Genomic DNA, 22,333 nt, shown 5'->3' with positions numbered 1-22,333 from the left:
AGCAGTGGGGTCTTGAATGCATCATTTGACCTGCTGACTCTTCTGTTTGTATTTGATACCAGAGAGCAGCAGAGGGCACTGCAGACTCTGGTATGAGACCATGGGAGATCACCAGCTCTACAGTCAAGTAAGTCATGATATCACCACCGAGTTTGAATCAATTTCTTTTTTTTTTTTTTTTTGTTTGTATATAGATTTTTCTTCCTCTAGAATAATTTTTACAACGCCCGGAGTGGTAGTGTCATAAAGACGTGGACCTCCAGAATCACATCAGCATTACCCGTGTGAGCTGTGATTTTTAGATAAATACACTCATTTTTGTTTTTAATTAGCTGGACTGCACTCAAGATGATAAAGTTTCTAATCACTCGATGGATTAGTAATTCTTTTTACTTCCATTTAAAATATTTATTTCACCAATGTTGCTCTTCTGAAATTTATAATCTGGTATTGGAGACAAGAAAATTTGAGACCACTTCATTTTTTTTGGGCTTTTGCTTAATTTACTTTGAAATCAACTCTTTTCACAACGCCAGTTTAGAGCGGGATTGATGTGCCTTTGTTGTGCAAATGACTCTCGTTGGAAAGCACAAAGAGGGAACTGGGGAACAGAGTTGATGTACAGCTGATACGCCTCTGAGTCGGCTGTAAGCAGTCCCAGAGTTTGGTTAGGGTGCGTCTGCGGTGCAGCGCGTCGCTCTTCCTGAAGTCAGTGTTGTTGATGATTTTGTGACACTTGCCTATTTGTGTTCACATATTTATGTTGCACCGAGTCAGCTCCACCCAGTCTTTAGAGAAAGCCCAAAGAAAGTAAAACTGCTGGATACTTTAATCTCCTTATTTTTGATCATTAGATCAACAGTCTTAAGTTACAGTCCAAACCTCCTGCTTTAACAATGGTGACAACTCCAAACAAACAAAACAAAAAAGTAAATAAAGCTATAAATGAATATAATGGCAAGATCAGCAACACAGGAAGGGAAGTCATTTAGGCAGAACCTTTTTTTTTCTTTTTTTCTTTTTTTAACCTCACAATCATTAAAGGTTTTATATTAATAAGGTTTGAGTTTGGGTCCAAATAAAAGCAAAGCTAGTTTTTACCAACAGAAGGAAACGGGTGAAGGAATGAACGGGGGGGCCGTATCAAATACTTTCATTGATCCATGATTGCTTTCTGCGATCTGTTTGTAACCAGAGGGTTGTGGGATCGATCCCTCTTGGTGGAGAGCACTGCCTTTGTGTCCTTGGGCAAGACACTGAACCCCCTTGCCTGCGGGTGGTAGCTGGAGGGATCTGTGGCGCCTGTGCTCGGCAGCCTCACCACTGTCGGCGAGCCCCAGGGCAGCTGTGGCTACATTGTAGCTCATCATCATCAGTGTGTGTGAGTGTGTGAATGGATGATGCGCTGTAGTGTAAAGTGCTTTGGAGTCATCTGACTCTGAAAGTTGTTATACAAGTGCAGGTCATTTATCATATTTCAACTTGGCTGCAGCTGACCATATCACCACACTTCCAATCACGGAGAATCTCCTGCATCATATCCACAAAGATGAGATGGTGAAGCCGATCCTGGTGGCTCCTCAGCACCCAGAGGTGTTCGATCCAAGTTTAAGAAGTTATCATGAACTGGAATGAAAATGCAATCATCTGGAAAAATTTCCACCAATGTAGGATTAGCAGGTGTGTTCAAAAAGCGATGGAGATGAGGTGTGAGTTAGAAACTTTGGCTAATGTCTGTTTTTACAGTGTACCGGTATTGACTCGGGTATTCGACATCAGTCATTGCCTAGCAACTGGCATCTTTGTTGTCTGTGCATCCTGCTCTGTGCTCTTCTGTCCAGCTTATGACTAAACTTTTTATTTCAAATTTGGCTTCAGCTTCAAAATGTCAGTTTACGTGTAAAATACATATTTAACCTCCTAAGGCCCTGTGTCCACATGTGGACAATGGCTTCTTGCACTATAAAATGTTGTTCTATTCAACTGAGACCTTTTTGGTATTTAGACACTTGATATAGACTTTAGGTTTAAACATGTTTTTTAGGAAATTGACAACATTTTTGTTCCCATTCATGAGAGTTGACTAATCTGTAATAGCTCAGTGTGTTTTTTTCTTTAAAATTACATCAAATACAAATTCGGGTCTCGGGAGGTTAACATGTTTTTGTCACATTCACACTTTCTACACATGCTCTTATTTAGCCAAACTTCACCCCTTTTGAAGGCTAAACTCAAATGCTTCCTGTGGCTGGGTGTTGTAAAGGTCTGCATTTGGAAATGACAGATCGAGGGCAAAACTCACAAGCAGCAAATGACGCAGGTCAAAATAAATTCACGTTTGACTCCCATCCTCTATGCAGTACAAAGTCCAAGAATAGTAAATTCAGTCGAATTAAATGTTTCTCTGATATATTGTTTTAAAGTAACACTAAACAGTTTCCTGTTTCCTCGTCCTACTGGTTGAAAGCCGATTTACTGTCATGAACAACCCTACTGCAGCCTGCTGTAGCTAGCGTTAACAACGAGCTAACACGAACAGGAGCCAGCTAATACTGAGAAACTACAAAATAAAATGATCCACGCTGTTGGACAAAAAACATTAATACTTGCAAGTCCAGTAGTAACAAAGCCAAGTGACCATCGGTTTGTGATATCATAGCCTCCTTCGAACCAGTGTAAGTTGTGCCAATGTTCACGCTGGTTTTAGATCTTCATCATAAAAGCAAATTTAGTTTTTTTCCCTCCTGTGCTCTTTTCCCTGCTTCATCCCTTTCTATCCTGTTCTCGGTGAGGATAGACTGTTCTTTTCTTCCTCCTGATTCTGTCTTTGCATGCGTTTTGTCCTCGTCAGTCTGTCTGGAGTGTCTCTGCATTTTTCTCAGGATTGTTTTCTCAACTATGGATCTGGTCAGCTGGTCTCTAAATGCAATTGATCGATTCTCTCTACCTGAAGAATGGCTAAGGGGGAGCATTCCTGCCCTGACAGATCGCACTTGGCTGGATGATGGATTCCTGGGGCAAGTATCTGATCTTGTGTCTGTTGCTGCTGTCTACAGAGGACATTGAAGATAGTTACGTAATTGGACTCATAATAGCTGGGTTTCTGCTGTTAGGAGTGGGCAGGTTGGGAACAATTGGCAAGCCACCTGACCTCGAAGGGATGCCGTGTTGTCAGCACTAAGACCCCTGTGTTGCACAAGCCGGTCATCGGCTAGATGCTCTGACCAGCAACCTCGCTGTGGTTTCTGAACTCGCCCGCGGAATGGAAAACGGCTTGGAGAAGTAGTAAACTTGGCTTCGTGGAAATTGACCCCGATTTGTCTGTTTGGAGTTGCCCTTGAGACCACTGAGAGACCTTAAAGCAGCACAACAAGCTCTGGCCACTACCAAAACAATTATCGGATATCCAAATTAGAGACCGACTGATATATCGGGCGGATATATGAAATTTTTGCTATATCGGCCGAAATTATTTTTAAAAGCCGATTAAAATAAATAAATCAGGCACCTGTGTGGCCAACCACTGCCACTACTAGAGGGAAGAAAGGACCTGAAGGACCCCAACAGTTATTTTTTTCAGTTTTTTGAGTTTTTTATATTTAAAGTTCAATAAATATTAGTTTTATTGACTTATTTAATTTATATTACACGCAGTGAGTGTTCAATTGTTTTTCAATCAATGTGCTGCTAAAATGTATTTATATCGGCCTTAATAATTGGCTTTAGATACCAGCAACAAAATTCTTTAAAAATTGGCATAGGCATCAGCCTTAAAAAAAAAAAGAAAACCATATCGGTCGGCCTCTAATCCAAATCTAGCTCCCAGCGTTGGCCTTGGATGGCCGATCGTCTCCAGCTTCTCTGAATGTTTATGTAGACAGCTGTTCTTTCCCACCCTTCCCAAATCCTCACGGATGTGCGAGCTCCTTGATCTGCACTTCCCAAGTTGGCATCGTTACGTCATGGGCGACGGACACGTCACCTAAGAATAGGCATGCTCACAACAATTCAATTCAGACACGCGCGCATTCCTTGCTCTTAAAGTGCTCACCCCTCCCCTGATTCGTTTCCTGTAGGGGGCAGCACTTGAAATCCCTTTTCCCCTCCTTCCACCCCCCTTCTTATCGTCCTTTTTTAAAAATCTGAATATGGTGAGTGCTGTGCAGCAGCCGCTCCCACAGACTTCCTGTTCCTGTTATGCCAGTGTGTGTCACTGTTTGTATACTCTTGGATGGGTTGTGCTGAAATGTGATGTTGTTCTGGGACGCTGATTCAACGACAAAGTGTGTGTGTGTGTGTGTGTGTGTGTGTGTGTGTGTGTGTGTGTGTGTGTGTGTGTGTGTGTGTGTGTGTGTTAGTCTCCTGCTTTATATCATTATTTTAGCCTTTGGCCTCCATTATCCCTCAATGGTTTGGCCTCCAATTTATTTACAAGTAAGAATGAGTTATTGTCATTTTACAGGTTCTAGATGAAGTCAGTTGCGGTGGCATAGAAAAAGCTATAGCGATGCATATCTATGAGGATGATGAACCTTAAACTCAACGCCATCATAATGACTGATTCAACATAACGGACATCTAAGATATACCTGAGTCTCTAATGCCGAACAATCAAAAATGCTTTAATAGGACCGTGGTTTCATACTTGAGGCTGAATCTGTATGTCACTAGTGCAAAGTGCAAAAAATGTCAGAATAAATAGTAAATGGACATGAACAAAGGTCAAGAACTGTAGGAGGAACCCAGGGGGATTATTAACAAAGATCTATTAAAAGTATAGAGGTGTTTTGAAGCAGGGAGCAATGTATTTAACCCTGCCAGGGATGGGGATGTAATTGATGGTAGACATCTAATTAAATGGTACTTAGCTGTTATTGTCCTTGTCTTTTAAAAGGGTGAGCATATTTTATCTTAAATAGATGGACAGGATCTCCCAGTTCACGTCAATATGGTCACTTCCTGTAAAAGGTAGAGGATGTGGTCTATTATGCTTTAGAAATTAAAGAAATGCAGAATAGCTTTAGCAAACCAAGTCTGATGCACTTAATTAAACTTATATTCCTGTCTCTGGATCAGACTGAAGTGACGTTTCCTTTCATTTCTCCAAACCAAACTAAATATCTGATCTTTGCTTAGTGTATTCTTGATGCCTCCAGGGAGTTTGCCCCAGAGTTGGGGAGTTGTGGCATCAACAAGTCCTCTCCATGCCACGTCTTTCTTCAGCTCATCAACTAAACCAGGTGATTTCAATCAGCACAGTGAATGAACTTGGTTCAGTTGCTGAGTAGAATAAACATGGAGATGACTAGCTGATGCCACAATTTCCATCTCTGGTTTGACCCACATATTTGTTGTGTTTAACATAAATCTGTTTCAACCAAAGTTCAAAAACGTTCCAGCACTGTAAATAGTCATGCACTCGTGTTTTGTTTATTCATTTCATTATTTCAAATCCTTTTGGAACCCTTAAAAAAATGAATAAAAAATAAAAAGGAACAACCTCCTCATCTCTGGATTCCTAGCATATAGCAATGACTGAATTATATTTGTCAATATATCAATGTTCAGTTGTGATAGAATGGAGCAGAAGACTGAGGCCCTGTCCACACGTAGCCGGGGATCTGCCAAAACGTAGAAATCTTTCTACGTTTTGGCCTGTCATCCACACGAAAACGGGATTTTTTTAAAAACTCCGGCCAAAGTGAAGATCTGCGTTTTCTCCGTTTTGGGTGTCTGCGTGTGGACAGACAAAACCGGAGTTTTAAGGTCCGCAACGTCACTTTCCGCGACAAAAAAAATGCTGACATCATGTATGCGACCTGTGTTTACACTAGCCGGCAGCATGGATGCCCTCAGAGCTGCGCTCGCTTTATCAATTGTCCAAGCGCTTTCTGCTTGTTTGTTTTTGCAAGCGGAATTACTGCTCCTTGCGGAAGACCACAGACGAAGGACGAGGTTAAGAACGGGGAAGTACTGCCGCCTACAGGTCTGGCATGTCCTTAACAACGTATTTATCCGGGTACGTGTGGACAGTTTTTTTTTTTTAAATGAGGTGGTGTGGATGCAAGTTTTTGGAGGGGTGGATATTCATTTTTAAAAACCCGGCTACATGTGGACTAGGCCTGAGTCGAGTTAGACCAGGTTGTCTGTGGTAAAGCTGCTCATTTACCAGATGGGTTTGTGTGTTTACTAAATTCAGTTTATTTACATAGCGCCAAATCACAACGAGTCATCTTAAGGCACTTCACACAGTAAACATTCCAACACAGTTCAGTTCATTACGCCGATCAGTAAATAGTTTCCTCTATAAGGAACCCAGCAGGTCGCATCAAGTCACTGACTAGTGTCTGTGTCTTTGCAGCAATCCTCATACTAAGCAAACATGTAGCGACAATGGAGAGGAAAACTCCCTTTTAACAGGAGGATCCCGGCTCAGTTTAAGCAGCCATCCACCACGACTCACTGGGGATCGAGCAGACACTCGAGTGCCTTCTCCGGCAGCAGAGGGCGACATTGACCTCTGCTGCCCGCAAATAAACAGAAAAGGAAGTAACGCCACCAACGTCGGCAGTACACTGAGGAAGGCTACAGCGTTAGCTGAAACTTGTCAGCAAAAAAAGATAAAAACAATCTGCTACTGTGTTTAAAAAAGAAAACAATGTAGGAACAAACCAACTTTTTAAGGCAGTTTATTTTTATTTTTTCCACAGAAAAATTACACAAACATCTGTTTAGATCCGGACATCAATAAACACTTGAATTTGTAAAGAGAACGAAATTTAACTGGGCTGAAGCAGGAAAATCATTAGCCCTGTTTTCATTACTAGAACTCCAGGGTAGTTCCTGGGATGGGGAACTTGACCAGGAAATGGGATGTCCCAGTCCTCTCAGCTGTTGTCTGCATTCAAATCCAGCCTTTTCAGAACTGGGCTGCATGGTGGTGCAGTGGTTGGCACTGTTTCCTCGCATCACGAAGGTTGCAGGTTCGAAACTCTGCTGCGGCCTTTCTGTGTGGAGTTGCGTGTTCTCCCCATGCATGCGTGGGTTTCCTCCGGGTACTCCGGTTTCCCCCACAGATCACAACATGCCCTACAGGTTATAGATTGTAAATCGCTTTGGATAAAAGCGTCTGCTAAATGAATAAACATAAACTTTGCACAAACGTCAGCAAATCACGACTGCTTTGGCAGTGAGTGATGTCACTGATCAGCCCCAAAAAGCACCCAAAGTAACATTAGTAATATTAAAAGCATTTATTTTTTAGAAGTATATCATAATTTAATCCTTTCAGAGGACAAGAGCAGCTCTTACACAAGTCTGTGGGGGAATTTCTCGTTTTTGTCCAACAGCTGTGGGGGACTTCCACCGAGTTTTCCGGTGTCGGGAGTTCGATTTTTAAATGCGATTGGTGCTTATTTGTTCTTGCTTCCATTTTGCTTCACCAGCTACTCTTCTAATATTACAGCTACCAGTTGTTTTGGACGTCTGCTGATGTCATTTCCTACTGAGTTACAACCAGTCAGCGTGAGTTAACTAAAGGCTCAGCTACTCCACCGGCCATTCGGAGGATCTACTCCAGAGCAGGTACTCAGAAAGTTCCTGAAAACACCCCGAAAAATGGCCGTTCGGACGGCTCGGTCAGGTGGAGACGTGCGCATGTCGGGAGGTTCTTGTAAATCTACCCTACGCCTATTGGTGTTAAAAAATAAATAAAAAATCACTACCGGTCGTTTCATCAGTTGCACTGGTATGACACTGGCATCAGAGTGGTACTGTTATGGTATGCTGGTAAGCCTCAATCCATGTTAATTTTGATTTATTGCAAAAAAAACAAAACAATTGTCATTCATTCTGTTGAAGGCAGAAAGCAGGAATATTTTAAACTGTAAAAAAACTCACCTTCATGACTTCCTTAAAATTGAAGCAAATATGAAGTGCATCACATTTATTTTTTTGGTGTGAACACTCATTGGATCGATGACAAATTGCCAGAGTTTGTGAGTGGATTTAGGCTGACTCAGTTGCTTCTGTCTCTTCAGGTAATCCCAGATTGACTCCACGATGCTGAATCTTCAGCATATCACTGAGTAAACAAAAAGCCAGAGCTGCTCCCCCAAACCAAAGTAATATCAGAAGCCCAGCTGGCTCTCAGGGCCTCTTGTGGTAAACGTTTGCTGCAGGGAGAATCAAGTTATGGATTCAAGACTAAAACATAGTTCAGAATCACGAGGAACCTAGATTTGATTTATGTAGGATTCCTTCTTAAAGTCAATATAATATTACCTACTGAACCTCAAATTTAAGCATTCCCTGAGGAGTTTCTTCATGAAAGAAACATAGTTTACATTTAGTTTTTATCAGAAAACATTTTACTGTATGGAGCTTTAAGGAAGACATTTGTTATTTTCTTTCATAAAACAAGAAAATGCACATGATGATTATTGATCAGTGTGAGTAAAAACATTGTAATTTTGTTCTGATATTCTAGCTATAGCGTTGGGTTATATTACACTGCAGAGTAAAATGGAAACTATTTAGGTCACTAAGTTGGCCATAAAAAGGGCTAATTGAGTTAAGTTTTCTGCAATGCTCTTAATAATGAAATAAATAAGTAAATAAAAACTTTCCTAACTGATCACATGCAGTGTTTTAATGAATTTGTTTTCTTAAATTGTACACTTTTCTCTTTAGATACTGTATGTGCCATGCAGGTGATTATTTAAGGTTAGAGGATGTAAGATCATTACTCAAGTTCCCCAGGGGTCACATTAGGTCCAATAGTCTTTTTATGACTTCTTTAGGCCATTGGATTATTGCTGTCATATGCAGATTGATTTATATGCATGTACATCACTCAATATGTAGTTGGCCTCCTTTGGCCTGGATTACTGCAGCAATGTGGCGTGGCATGGAGTGCATCAGTCTGTGGCACTGCTCAGGTGAGAACCCTTGTTGCTCTGATCGTGGCCTTCAGCTCTTCTGAATTGTTGGGTCTGGAGTATTGCATCTTCTTCACAATACCCCAAGTTTGCTAATCAATCAAGAACAGGGATACAATGGTCTTTAAACCAGGTACTAGTAGCTTTGGCACTGTGTGCAGGGGCCAGGTCCTGTTGTAAAGTGAAATCTGCATCTCCATAAAGTTGGTCAGCAGCAGGAAGCATGAAGTGCTCTAAAACTTCCGGGAGATGGCTGCGTTGACCTTAGACCTCAGAAAACACAATGACGCTTCTGACGCTGTCTCTAGTTGCAACAGCTGAAACTCCTGTCTTGCATACGTTTGTGCATGGTGGGTCTTGAAGCACTGACTCCAGCTGCAGTCCACTCTTTGTGAATCTCCCCCACATTTATGAATGGGTTTTGTTTCACAATCCTCTCCAGGATGCGGTTATCCCTACCGCTTGCACACTTTATTTCTACCACATCTTGTCCTTCCCTTCGCCTCCCTTAATGTGCTTGGACACATGCATGTATCATGTATGTGTTAAGTATCAGTTTGAGGTTTGAACTGTTTATTGAATTTTCTTTTAAAACGTTCTGTCTAAAAAATTGCTAATATCATCTGACTGAATGTATCGCAATATATTGTGATTTATTGTATCATCTCTCATGTATCGTGATACGTATCGTATCACCATAATTTCACCAATACACATCCCTAGTTGTCAGTTGTTATCATCAAAATTAAAGAAAATGTTGTCCGCCACTAATCATTTTTGATATTTATGTAAAACGGGAACAATAATAGGCAAATATCCAAGCAACTACCTTTTACTGAAATGTCTGTTACAATCCTTCGTACCGTACATTTGTTTTAGATTTAGTCGAACTGGTTGAGGAAAGTTTAATTGAGTTGAAAAGTTAAAGAAATGTTTTGTTTTCTTGAGCCATTATGTGCTAAAACGACCAATTAGAGGTTAATAAAATGTCACTCATGCCCCCAACCACCCTCTGTAGCCAAAATTCAGCACTTGAAACTTCAGTGTGGTGGGCTGCTGCCTGTAGACTTAGGCTTGTCAGCTCAGTGTTTTCTGACATTACTGTACTCTCCCAACACATATCCTGCACGTTTTAGATCATGAACACAGCTGTTTTATTTCATCTAGATTCTAGATGAACCGCTCCTGTAGACACTAATGAAGGCTGGGGAGACATTTCAACTGTTAGATTAAGGTGTTAAAAAGACAAATGCACAGCGAGGAGATAAATGTAATTTTTTGTTTAACTGCAGACAATAACCGACACTAGGGGGTGCTAAAAGCAAGCAAAACTGTCAAGTGTCCCTTTAACTCTGAAACCTTTTAATAGTCTTGGATTACGATGACCCTGACCCATGACCCTAATGTGACTGCGTTGTTTGCTGGCCATAAGGTTGGGGTATCAAATGACTGTCTTAAATTCCTACTGCATTTTAAAATCTGACTAAGTGCAGAAGCACTGATGGAATATTAACTTGTGACTTTTTGTCCTATTTGGTGTTCCCATATGTGGGATATTACCATGTGACTTCAAAGGGTATCTTGCCTCAACAGTACAGTGGAAGCTGCTGTCATAGCTGGCATGGATGAACATTGTTGGCCGTGCCATACACACTCTATAAGCTTTTAATCCTAGGAAACAAATATGCATTTGTGTACCCTCACTGAATGAATGGATTATAGATTATCGCTGCCAACCAGGATATGATGCCAATAAAGATTATGGCTGCTGTATATTGAATAAAGAAGATACCACTGTTTGAAAAATGGCGGCACCATTAACTAGTTCAAGGTAATATGAATGTGCTGCCTTATTTGACAAATCCAGGGAATTGGGGCACGGTGCTGGTAAGGGTTCTTTGTCATTATGGGCTCCCGTTTTAAAGACAGTTGAGTTTCAAATAGCCATTTTCACCATTTGCTCCCTGTTCCTGTTTTCCGTTCCTATTATTCCAGGCAACTCAACTGTGAACTGGCTCAAAATGTATTTCCATATTTCCCCCCATAATTGCAGCATTGTTGAAATAAGACTTTTCATCGTTCTCATGGAAACCCCTGAGTACACATCAAGCTGTGCAATTACTCAAAAAATAAAACCCACTAATGTCAGAGTGGTGAAAATATCAGAGAGCACTCCCAGCCCCGAAATCCAGCTGGGAAGTCTTAAATTTTGAATCTGACCACAAGCGTTTTCACCACACTTAGTCATGAGCTCTTTAAAGAACAGACACAGGCTGGTGCCCCATTTTGGCTGCTGCCTGTTCTCACTTGTCTTCTCTTGGTCATGCCATACTGTAGGTATGTCTAATCCACCCTGCAGTCTACCAGCACTTGCCTTTTATCTGTTTACCCTGCCTCCTCCTTATCAAGTCTTTAATTGCTTAATTATTCTTCATTGGGCTCAATTAAAACACAATGGCCTCTGCAGTTGTACAAGTCAACTATTTCTGCTCTCGCACAGTGAAGATATGGAAAGAATTGGGAGAGATAGGCTGTTGCGGTTGGTCTTCTATTATGTACTTGGAATAAATGAGATTCTGTTATTCTTTGGATGAAAGTCTGGCCTTTCTGATTATTATGCTAACAGCAAAATATAACATTGACTTGTATAAAATGTTCTGGCTCCTCGAGCCGAGTAAGGAATAGATTCACACACATGGCAATCAACGCACCTTCCCCAAACAAAATTACTTTTTAGAAATAGAAATCGTTTTCTTTCTCTATTCATGCAAGTGATTTGTTGTGCAATGTCACCTTACTCAATAGTAGCAAACCAGGTTTACATCGGGTTTTTTTCTTCCCCTCTCCTCCCTGTGCCTCTATCTAAATCAGTCAATTTATTTCCAAATTGCATGTCGAGTGTAGGAGCAAGGGCTTATGGCAGTATATTAAATCACTGCACTTGTACAGTATATGTTTTCAGAAGGTTTAATATTTTTTCCTCTTTTTGCTGATATTGATGGGGATGCACCTGGCTTTGAGTGTCACGAAGGACACACTGTCACAAATTTGAGTCTTGTATATTCATGGAAAAAAAGGAAAGCTGTGGGAGGTGAATGAAGTGGATTAATGGAGTTGAAATGTGTTTTACAATAAGGAGCCAAACCTTGACTGTCTTTTTAGCTGAATGGTTGCCAATCTGCACACTTTAATTTATTTGTATGAGAAGGACAGAGCATCACCAAGAGATGCAATTTAAATTTGTGTAGCCTTTGAGCACCGTCATGAACAAAAACATGCCCACCTTATCCTGCAGAGTTTGATTGCAAGCCCTTTTTTCCTGACACCACGTGCTGCACACAGCATGTGTGCGGTTAAAATTTAGACCAGACATGTCCAAAGTGTGGTCCGGGGGACATTTGTGGCCTGAGCATTTGTGGCATGAGTGATGTTGAGCTAGTGTTGGTTTCACTAATGAAATCCGTAAACCTAAAAACAAACTTCTACAAAGGCTAAATTAGAATGAATTTAGATCAACATTTTTACAGATGAATAAAATAGTATGAAAATTGACAGTAACAAATATTCAGTCAGAAAACGTAAAAGGTGGTAGAACGGTTGCTCTTTCCTCTGTTCTAAATGGCTTGAACATGTCTTTAAAACCACAAGAAGCTCTAAAAATCTTTCTTCTAAAGAAAGATGTTTGCACCGTCGCCAGACGCCATCTTTAACTACAGCTAAAAACTACAGCGTCGCGCGGTACAGTCATTAATTCTGCCTTTTTTCTGATTGGTTATTTTTGAGCTGGCAACTCCCGCCCCTCATGGTGCTCTCTGCCTCGGAGTATCCAGACTTGTCCTCTGTAGAACAGCCAGAGGGTGAGTCTGGCAGGCCAGGCTACAGCAGGGCAAATTCCTAACTATTCACAATTTGTGCCTAGAATTATATCAGATCTGTTACATGTTGGCATTTTGAGACGCAGAAGCCAAAGAGTTTGATGTGCAGTACAATATGTGCATGGTATGACAACGTTGGGTCACTGAAGGAGTAAACACTATCGATATTTTCTGATACTACATTTTTAAGGCCAATATTGGCTGGTAAAATCTGTTAAGGGGTTCTGGAGGGGAGGGTCTGATGGATTGTTGAACCTCGGATACAGGAGGAGCAATACGGTTTTCATCCTGGCCGTGGAACACTGAACCAGCTCTATACCCTTTGGGGGTTGGTTGGTTCTGGAGGGTGTGTGGGAGTTCGCCCAACCAATCTAAGTGTGTTTTGTGGATTTGGAGAAGGCGTTTGACCGCGTCCCTCGAGAGGCCCTCTGGTGGGTACTCCGGGAGGATGAGGTACCATTCTAATATGACCGGTGTCAGAGCTTGGTCCGCATTGCCGCCAGTAAGCCGGGCCTGTTTCCGGTGAGAGTTGGACTCTACCAAGGCTGCCGTTTGTCACTGGTTCTGTTAACTTTTCTGGACAGGATTTTTAGGTGCAGCCAAGGTGTTGAGGGGATCCCTTTTGGTGGACTAAGGATTCAGTCTCTGCTTTTGCAAATGATGTGGTCCTGTTCACTTAATCAGAACATGATCTCTTACTGGAGCAGTTTGCAGTCGAGTGTGAAGCAGCTGGGATGAAAATCAGCTCTACCATATCCAAGACCATGTTCTTGAATTAGAAAAGGGTAGAATGCCTTCTCCGGGTCAGGAATGAGGTCCTGCCCCAAGTGGAGGAGTTTTAGTATCTCAAGGTCTTATTCACGAGTGAGGGAAAGCTGGAGCGTCTGATCAACAGGCGGATTGGTGCTGTGTCTGCAGTGATGTGGGCTTTGTACTGATATGTTGTGGAGAAGAGAGAGCTGAGCCAGAAGGCAAAACTCAATTTATCAGTCTATCTACGTTCCTACCCTCGCCTATGGTCATGAGCTTTGGTGACTGAAAGAACGAGATCATGGATGCAAGCAGCCAAATAGTTTTCTCTGCAGGGTGGCTGGGCTCTCTCTTAGAGATGGGGTGAAAAGCTTGGCCATCAGGGAGGTGCTCGCAGTAGATCTGCTGCTCCTTCACAGAGAGAGGAGCCAGATAAGGTTACTTGGGCATCTGATTAGGATGCCTCCTGGACTCCTCCCTAGTGAGGTTTTCCAGGCATGATCAATCAGAAGACTCAAAGGAGGTATAATCAATTCCGGGCCTCGAGGGCTAGTATTGAGCACGTTTTAGTGGTTGCTCTGGTCCAACACGCTTGATTCAGTGGTTGAATCACCTGTGCAGCTGCTCATCAGGCTTGGCAGAAGCCTGTTAATCACCTACTAATTGAAATCAGATGGCAGGGTTAAAACCAAAACGTGCTGGATACCAACCCTTGAGGCCCGGTATTGAATAGCCCTTACCTAAAGGAAGACCCAGGACACACTGGAGGTACTGGCCAGGGAACACCTTGGGCTTCGCCCGGAGGAGCTGGCCCAAGTGGCTGGAGAGAGGGTACTCCGAGCCTCCCTGCTTAGGCTACTGCCCCCCACAACCCGACCCAAGATAAGTGATCAAAAATGGATGGATGTTCAGTATTTGCCTGTAATGTCGGTAGACCAATAATATTGGACATCACTATTCTATAAAATATGTAAAATGGATAAAATTGCTTTTGTGAGAGGGATGCAGGGTAAAACACTTCATAAACATGTTTTGTATCAATCGTATAATTTAAGAAAAAAAATCACAACACGTCTCCTTTAAAATGATTTATAATTATAGAAACATTTACATTAATATCAATACCAGCGGTGGTATTGGATTGAGCTATAACCGGTATAACTGTTTTAGTGTTTGCTATTGTTGGTCGGCTAATGATCATGAATTTAATAATAGTACATCGAACTTATATAGCGCTTTTTAGGACACTCAAAGACGCATATGCACTTTTGCATTTACACACTGCTGGTGATGGTAAGCTACTACGCAGCCACAGCCACCTTAGGGCAGTCTGACAGAGGCGAGGCTGCCATTTGGCGCCGTCGGCCCCTCTGACCACCACCAACACAGGCAGGTTAGGTGAAGTGTCTAGCCCAAGGACACCAGCAGAATACCCCTGGTGGGAGCTGGAATCGAACCCATGACCCTCCGATCATGAGGCAACCCGCTCTACCACCTGAGCTACCGCTGCCCGTGTTAATGCCAAACATCAAACGTTGTAGTTGCATCCAATGCCAGCTTCCTTTAGCGTTTCTTTACATTGAATTAATGTGCTCATGAGATTATTAACTAACCAATGCAAACTCACAGGCGACAACATCATTGCCCAACTTGTGGTGATAACAAGCTCACTATACACAAACCTGAATACTTTTCTGTCCTTCCCTGGTGTTATGTATTAGGAAACACCAAGATCAATAAAGAATATCTGTCCTGGGTGTGATATAACAAAGGTTTGCTATTATAGCAGCAACTGTTTGGTCCTGCTGTCTTTCAGGAAGCATCTCATTTTCTTTCATTTTCTTTTCCTCACTTGTCAGTTCTTAAAAACTGCTAAAGCAACATGCACACACACACACCACCCTGTAATGCAACAGAGTAAAGCTCTTTAAAGAGAAAAATAACGTGTGATGTATTCATTTGTGTGAAACAAACTGTAAATCAAGTTTATATAGCTCATTTGATTTAAAAATGACACAATGAACATAAAAAATTGATATATAAATGCCCATTTCTCAAAAAGATTCGAAGGAATGCTGTTTCCTCTTTGGTTAGAAATCCAGAAAAATGTAGAGCTATCAAAACAGTTTGCTCCGCAGGTTGGTCTAGCTCAGGGTTGGGCAGTTCTGGTCCTCGCGGGCCGCTATCCAGCAGGTTTTAGTTGTTTCTCTGCATAAACACACCTGGTTTGAATCTGCTGCTGATTAACATGCTGCTGCAGAGCCTGATGAGCTGCTGAACAGGTGATTCATCCAGGAATCAGGTGTGTTGGAGCCGGTAAACAGCCTGCTGGATAGCTGCCCTCCAGGACCAGGATTGCCTGACCCTGGGCTAGCCCCACACTATTGTAGCATGTGCAACTCTAACATTGGACCAAACAATTTTAGGTCTGGCCAATCACAGAGCTCCAAGTTGGGCGAGTTTAGCACTAGCGCTGCAACAGAGAAAACACCTCAAACATGGCATCGGCTCAGAAACGGCAGTCATTTGAAATGACTTTGAATGATTTGGACTTGGGCTTTTCTATGAGACATAAGCAGAAAGAGGTACGTAAGTAATTTATTTAAAAAAGGATATATTTGCTGCTTCTTCGACTGTATGGAGGACTGCACAGTTGACTGATTTCTATAGAGATGAATACGTCACGTTGTTTGTTGTTCTGATTGGTTCTAGCGCTGTCCTAGTGCGTGCCAAGACAGTTCTGTAGATGGTTAATGGTCTGTATTTGCATAGCGCCTTCTCGGGGTTCTACGACCCCCCCCCCCCAAGGCACTTTACAACGCAATCATTCATCCACCCATTCACACACGTTCACATGCTGGTGATAATGAGCTTTGCAGTCACAGCTGCCCTGAGGCGCACTGACGGAAGAGTCTGGAGAAACACTGGCAGCACCTCCGACCACCACCAGCAGGCAAGGTGGATAAAGGTATCTTTCCCAAGGACACAACGGCAGCATTCTGTGGCGGGAGCCAAGAATGAACCTACAACCTTCTGATTACTGAACAACCCGCTCTACCTCCTGAGCTACTCCTGCAATATGATTACTGTATATTCCAACAACTGAGCTCTTGTCTGTGGGTCGTGGCCAGAACAGGGCAGCAGTAGCTCAGGAGGTAGAGCGGGTGGTCCGGTAATCGGAAAGTTGCAGGTTTGATCCCGGCTCCGATGAGAGACTACTGCTGTTGGGTTCATGGTAGGGTAGGTAACGATTCTAGAAAGTAATCTAATTGCAATTTTCTTTCTTTAATATTGCAGTTGCGATTTAATTCACAATTATTTTCTCATGGGGCTTTTCTCATGTTTCAACTAACAAGCAAAACAAATCTATGTAACTTCTACTGAATATAAACAAGTTTATGTATCTACATATTTATCTACATATCATATCATCAAGTTTATTTGTCTACACTAACATAAACACAAGTAAAGACAAAATGTTGTATTTGAAGGTACAATGCTTTGCAGCCAGGAGCCCATCCCTTGAAGGAGCATACGTATTAGCATCAACTGTGAAAATGTATTTGCAGGAAAGAAGTGTGACCCATTTATTGAAGTCTTTTGTGTTTAGAGTTTTGGACGTCTTGTCCATGCAGTTTCCGTAGTTCAGTTACATCCATAGATGCTAGCCAAAACTCGGAGTTAAATTCTCTAACAGTTTTCTAGCTTTACTAAAATATCTGTCTACTTATTTGACTAATGGCAGTTTTTACCTTTTATTAGACTCCAAATCATTTGACACGTTCCTAATTCATAATTTGTAAGAATGTAATCGGCAATATTAGCATCAGCATCCCTATGGGTTTTTCCACGTATATTAGCATTGTGCTAACCACTCGCTGCCGGTCAAATCGCAGCCTTTGCGATTAGAAAATCTCCTTTTGTCACGTCGCAATTTAACTGCATACGCAATCAGCAATTCAGCAATATCCCTTGGGCAAGACACTGGACCTGCCTTGCCTGCTGGTGGTTGTCAGAGGGACTGGTGGCGCCTGTGCTCGGTAGCCTCGCCTCCGTCGGTGCGCCCCAGGACAGCTGTGGCTACATTGTAGCTCATCACCACCAGTGTGTGAATGTGTGTGAATGGATGAATGATGCACTGTAGTGTAAAGCACTTTGAGTCCTCTGATTCAGAAAGGCACTATACAAGTGCGGGTCATTTATCGTCAAGTAATAGGATAGCTTGCCAAGCTAGGCTATTTCAGGTTTTGCTCAACATTTATGGAAAAACTAGTTTGCTGACTCAACAAGAAGCTGTTTTAAAGTACATTAACATGACTCTGGAAATTGTGAAAATGTCCATTTGCCTTTTTTCATTTTCCTACCCTCAGCATGAACATTGGTCTCAAGTATTTAGTATAAGTAAGGCCCTGTCCACATGTAGCCGGGGATCTGCCAAAACGTAGATATTTTTCTACGTTTTGGCCTGTCATCCACACAAACGGAGTTTTTTCACACAAAAACTGATCTTTTTAAAAACTCCGGCCAAAGTGAAGATCTGCGTTTTCTCCGTTTTGGGTGTCTGCGTGTGGACAGACAAAACCGGAGTTTTAAGGTCCGCAACGTCACTTTCCGCGACAAAAAAATGCTGACATCACGTATGCGACCTGTGTTTACACTAGCCGACAGCATGGATGCCCTCAGAGCTGCACTCGCTTTATCAATTGTCCAAGCGCTTGTTGCTTGTTTGTTTTTGCAAGCGGAATTACTGCTCCTTGCGGAAGACCACAGACGAAGGACGAGGTTAAGAACGGGGAAGTACTGCCGCCTACAGGTCTGGCATGTCCTTAACAACGTATTTATCCGGGTACGTGTGGACAGTTGTTTTTTTCTTAAACGAGGTGGTGTGGATGCAAGATTTTGGAGGGGCAGATATTCGTTTAAAAAAAAAACCCGGCTACGTGTGGACTAGGCCTAAGAGTATAGTATGAACTCTCGAGTGTGGGCTCAACACATTTTTTATAAAATGTAACGACTTCCTTCCTGCTAATACTCCCAAACTTCATTATGCTGCCTGCGTTTGCCTCATTGTAGGCTCTGAACAGCAGCTTGTCTCCCCTGTGCGTTTCAGGCACCTTGAACGCCCTTAACCAGCTCTAATAGGAGATAATGATTGGTGCTCAACAAAAAGAGAGATTCATTTTGAATTATTAACAAGTTAACTTTGTAGTGGAGGCGCTTTATCCCTGAGGACAAACAGCCCAAATGTTTGCAAAATATAATTAAGCCAAGGCATCTTTAAATGTCATTGCTGCCTGTGCCATGTTTCAAATTGTTCTGCATCAACAGAATTTAACGAGATGGCTAAGGAATCCATTTCCTGCAAGCATGTGATAAGCCACACATACAGTGGAGCACTTTCATTGATTGCCAAAATAAAGCATTTTGTATGCAAATGGGGGAATGGAGTGTCTAAGCTGATTCAGCCTCATGGACACCAAATAATGGTCTTTACAATTAATACTTTTACATGCAATCCACTGAAAATTTCATCTTCCATTTAATGGTTCTAAAACATTTACACATGCCCAGAGAAGAGGGGGAAATGCACTGTGTTCCAATGGATTAATATGAAAGCCAACAAACAAATAAAGCCATGCCTCTGTCCCTCCCTCCCCACCCCCCTCAAGAGTTTTGGTCCCTTTCCTGTCTCATGCTCCTGCACATTTTGGATTAACAGATAATCTGTGAACATAAAGGAAGGTCTGCTAACCCCGAGGGGGTGCGGTGTTGTAAGTGAAAGGGAGCACTGGATTGGAGGCAGTGCTGCATTGTTAGAATGTAACATGCTTGTCTTGTCCTTGTAAACATGTGGCTGTTTTTGTAGTGCCGATATGCCTTAATACCACTCTCAGCAGGTCGTGTTACGGCACATCCACGTGTTTGCATAGATAAAAAGCAGAGAGTGACGTGGGATTTAAGGGGAAAAAAAGCTTTCAATCTGAGTAATTGTGGGGGACAAACAAACCACTCGTGGTCAGAGTATCAGTGGAGCCTTCTGTTGACCTTTTTGGTTTAATACTTCTGCTTTAAAGCAACCAATGAGAGAGAAGAAACGTCAACTCAATGTGAGATGCTTGCTGGTAGAGAGGACCTAAATAAATTATAAAGTAGTTTTTAGTTATTTTTTGCATTAAAATTATTGTCAATATCATGTCGCATTGCGATGTTGAAATGACAAATTTTTCAAAATAATTTTAAACTTAAAAAAACCAATATTCATGATATTAAATTGCAAAAAAGCAGAAAGGCAAAGCTTAACATGCCCCAATATGATAAGTGAGAAAAATAATAGAAATTGTCACAATTTCAAAGTAGAATAATAACAATAAAGACCGTTAAATAACTGCTTTTAGGTGCTTCTGGGTCCATTAGCTGTTTTTACAAAACAATGCCGTCAATTTGCCGCAATGTTGTGGTGCCATCAGGGAGCCTTAGGTTGTTTAAAAGTGGTCAGACCGTGGCGGTAATGTGGTGCAATCGTGTCCTTTTTACAAAAGATTACACCATGGCGGCATTAAAAGGGTATGGGTGCAGTCTCTGTGCTGCTGCTGACTTCAGTTTATCTTGGACATGAATGGCTTTTTGTTGCGATTGAAGCCGTGATCGTCACGTTTTTTTTATTTTTTGATAAGCCGCTTCTAAAGGTGTCAGTCCCCCACAGTCCCCTTGCAGTCTCTGGTGATCTGAGCTCCAGCTCCAATGGAGAGAGTAGCTCATGGAGCTCTGCATCTCTTCAGTTTATCATCTCAGGTGAATCTGTTTACAAAAGCAAAACTTACGGTCTGTTTTTACATTCATTTTCAATATAGTTGCCGGCCGAAGCTCAGCAGTAGATCTCGACACCTCCCTCTTTTGCGCCAAGGTGCCATCGCTGACTGATGGGACGTGGTGGTAAAGGAGTTGAGTGCTTGCCCCGTAATCGGAAGGTTGCAGGTTCGAGCCCCACTCTGTCACTGTCGTTGTGTCCTTGGGCAAGGCACTTAACCCACCTTGCCTGCTGGTGGTGTTCGGAGAGACCGGTGGCGCCTGTGTAAGGCAGACTCACCTCTGTCAGCCAGGACTCTAGACGGCACTATAACAAATACAGGCAATTTACCATTTTATAAGACAGACCATTACCACAATATTACTACCAAGCAAAGCAGAACGAATGCTGCAAAATTTGTGCATCACCATGCTGGCACGGCTCGTTTATAAGACACATCATTGCAGTAATATTATGCTGATTTGCCAGCATGTTGTGTCTTGTAAAAACGGCTACTTGGTCCAAGTAGGCCCTTATTAGTTCCTCCATTGTTGAGGTGGCTGACTCGAGCTGTGGCTGGAGGGTCGTTGGTGCCTGTTGTGACCGCAACCCCAGAACCCTCTGGTGGTCACCAGCGGTTAGGGGTGCTGTCGAGCTGAAAGAGTCCTATTGGGTCTTTTTGGCCTGTGGGACCCCAGAAGCAGCTGATGGGTACTGGCAGTTGAAGCGGAATGAGCCTTGGGTGGTCGTAAGGGCAAAAACCTTGGGTGGGTGGAGTTGGAGACCACGGAGAAAGACTTCCGTTTGACTTTCAGGAGATTCTGGTTCACCATCCAGCACCTCAGGAGGGGAAAGCAGTGCACTACCAACACTGTTTATAGTGGGGCTGACGTGCTGCTGACCTCGACTCAGGACGTTGTGGATGTTTGAGTGGAGTCATTTGAAGACCTCCTCAATCCCACCGGCACATCTTCCAGTGAGGATTCAGAGTCCAGTGGCTTCGGGTTGGGCTCTCCAATCTCTGGCCGGGCTCTGGTGGTGGATGAGATCTGCCCAGCGATAGTTAAGGCTCTGGATGTTGTAGAGCTGTTTTGGTTGACGGACCCTCCTTTCTAGAACCCCTGAAAGGCCCTTACCAGGGAAGCTCAGGAATGTGATCCCCCTGTAGTTGGAACTCACCCCCCATTCCCCCTTTTTATACACGGGGACCACCACCCGACTCTGCAACCGACTCTGCTATATTGCATGGACATCGAGGGCAGTTCCACTGGATTGGCAGACTGGGGTGGTGGTCCTCCCACGGAACATCCCTATTAGGAAAAGAATGAAACATCCTACTGCCTGGTGGGACAACAAAGAATTGTTTGGGAACATAGGCTGACAATTTTGACTTAATGGAATGTCAGCAAGCACTGCAGAAACTTTTGGGTGCTAGAAGACAGAGTAGCAGCTTCACTCGGATAGTGGAATTGTGTTTGTAGTCGATCTGTCTTTATGTGGTCAATATGTAGGTGAAAACTGACCCTTTCTGGACATTACAATACAATATTTAAAGAGTGCAGAAATGCTGACTTTAACTTTTGCCGTTTTTGCTCTTAAAGAGCAACGATTTTACTTGGATTGGTCACTCTGCATGCAATCCAGCTTCCAGGAAAGGGCAGAACACATCTCAGATATTAGAAGCAAACCATTAGCATTAGCAACTCCACCACACAACAGAACGACTCACAAGAATTTAGTTTAATGTCTGCAGCAAATGCATCGAAAAGCAAGCAAATTAGACCTTTAAGTGATTTTTAAACGGACTTCATGTCTTCGTTTTGCAATTTAAACATATGAACCGTGTAGAGTTTTAGAGCCAAGCACAACAGCAGAAAATGTTGACGGCACTGTTTAAGTAAAGGAGAGAACTGAGGCTTTTCAAAGTTACCAAAAGACACCAAGAGTGCAAGATGGACAAGAAAGACGATGATGGTACTGAC

General features: G+C 42.5%; 1 long non-coding RNA gene across 1 annotated transcript in view; it reads left to right on the top strand.

Annotated features, from left to right (window-relative positions):
- Positions 1-22,333, top strand: part of LOC139071827 (uncharacterized) — a 133,843-nt gene that overhangs the window by 2,033 nt on the left and 109,477 nt on the right. The window contains exon 2 of the long non-coding RNA XR_011521647.1: positions 63-127. This is a non-coding gene — a long non-coding RNA (uncharacterized lncRNA). The remainder of the gene's footprint in view (positions 1-62; positions 128-22,333) is intronic.

Source organism: Nothobranchius furzeri, chromosome 9 (genome assembly GCF_043380555.1).
Source record: "Nothobranchius furzeri strain GRZ-AD chromosome 9, NfurGRZ-RIMD1, whole genome shotgun sequence".
Classification (NCBI taxonomy): Eukaryota; Metazoa; Chordata; class Actinopteri; order Cyprinodontiformes; family Nothobranchiidae; genus Nothobranchius; species Nothobranchius furzeri.
This window is presented reverse-complemented; position numbering and strand designations above follow the sequence as displayed.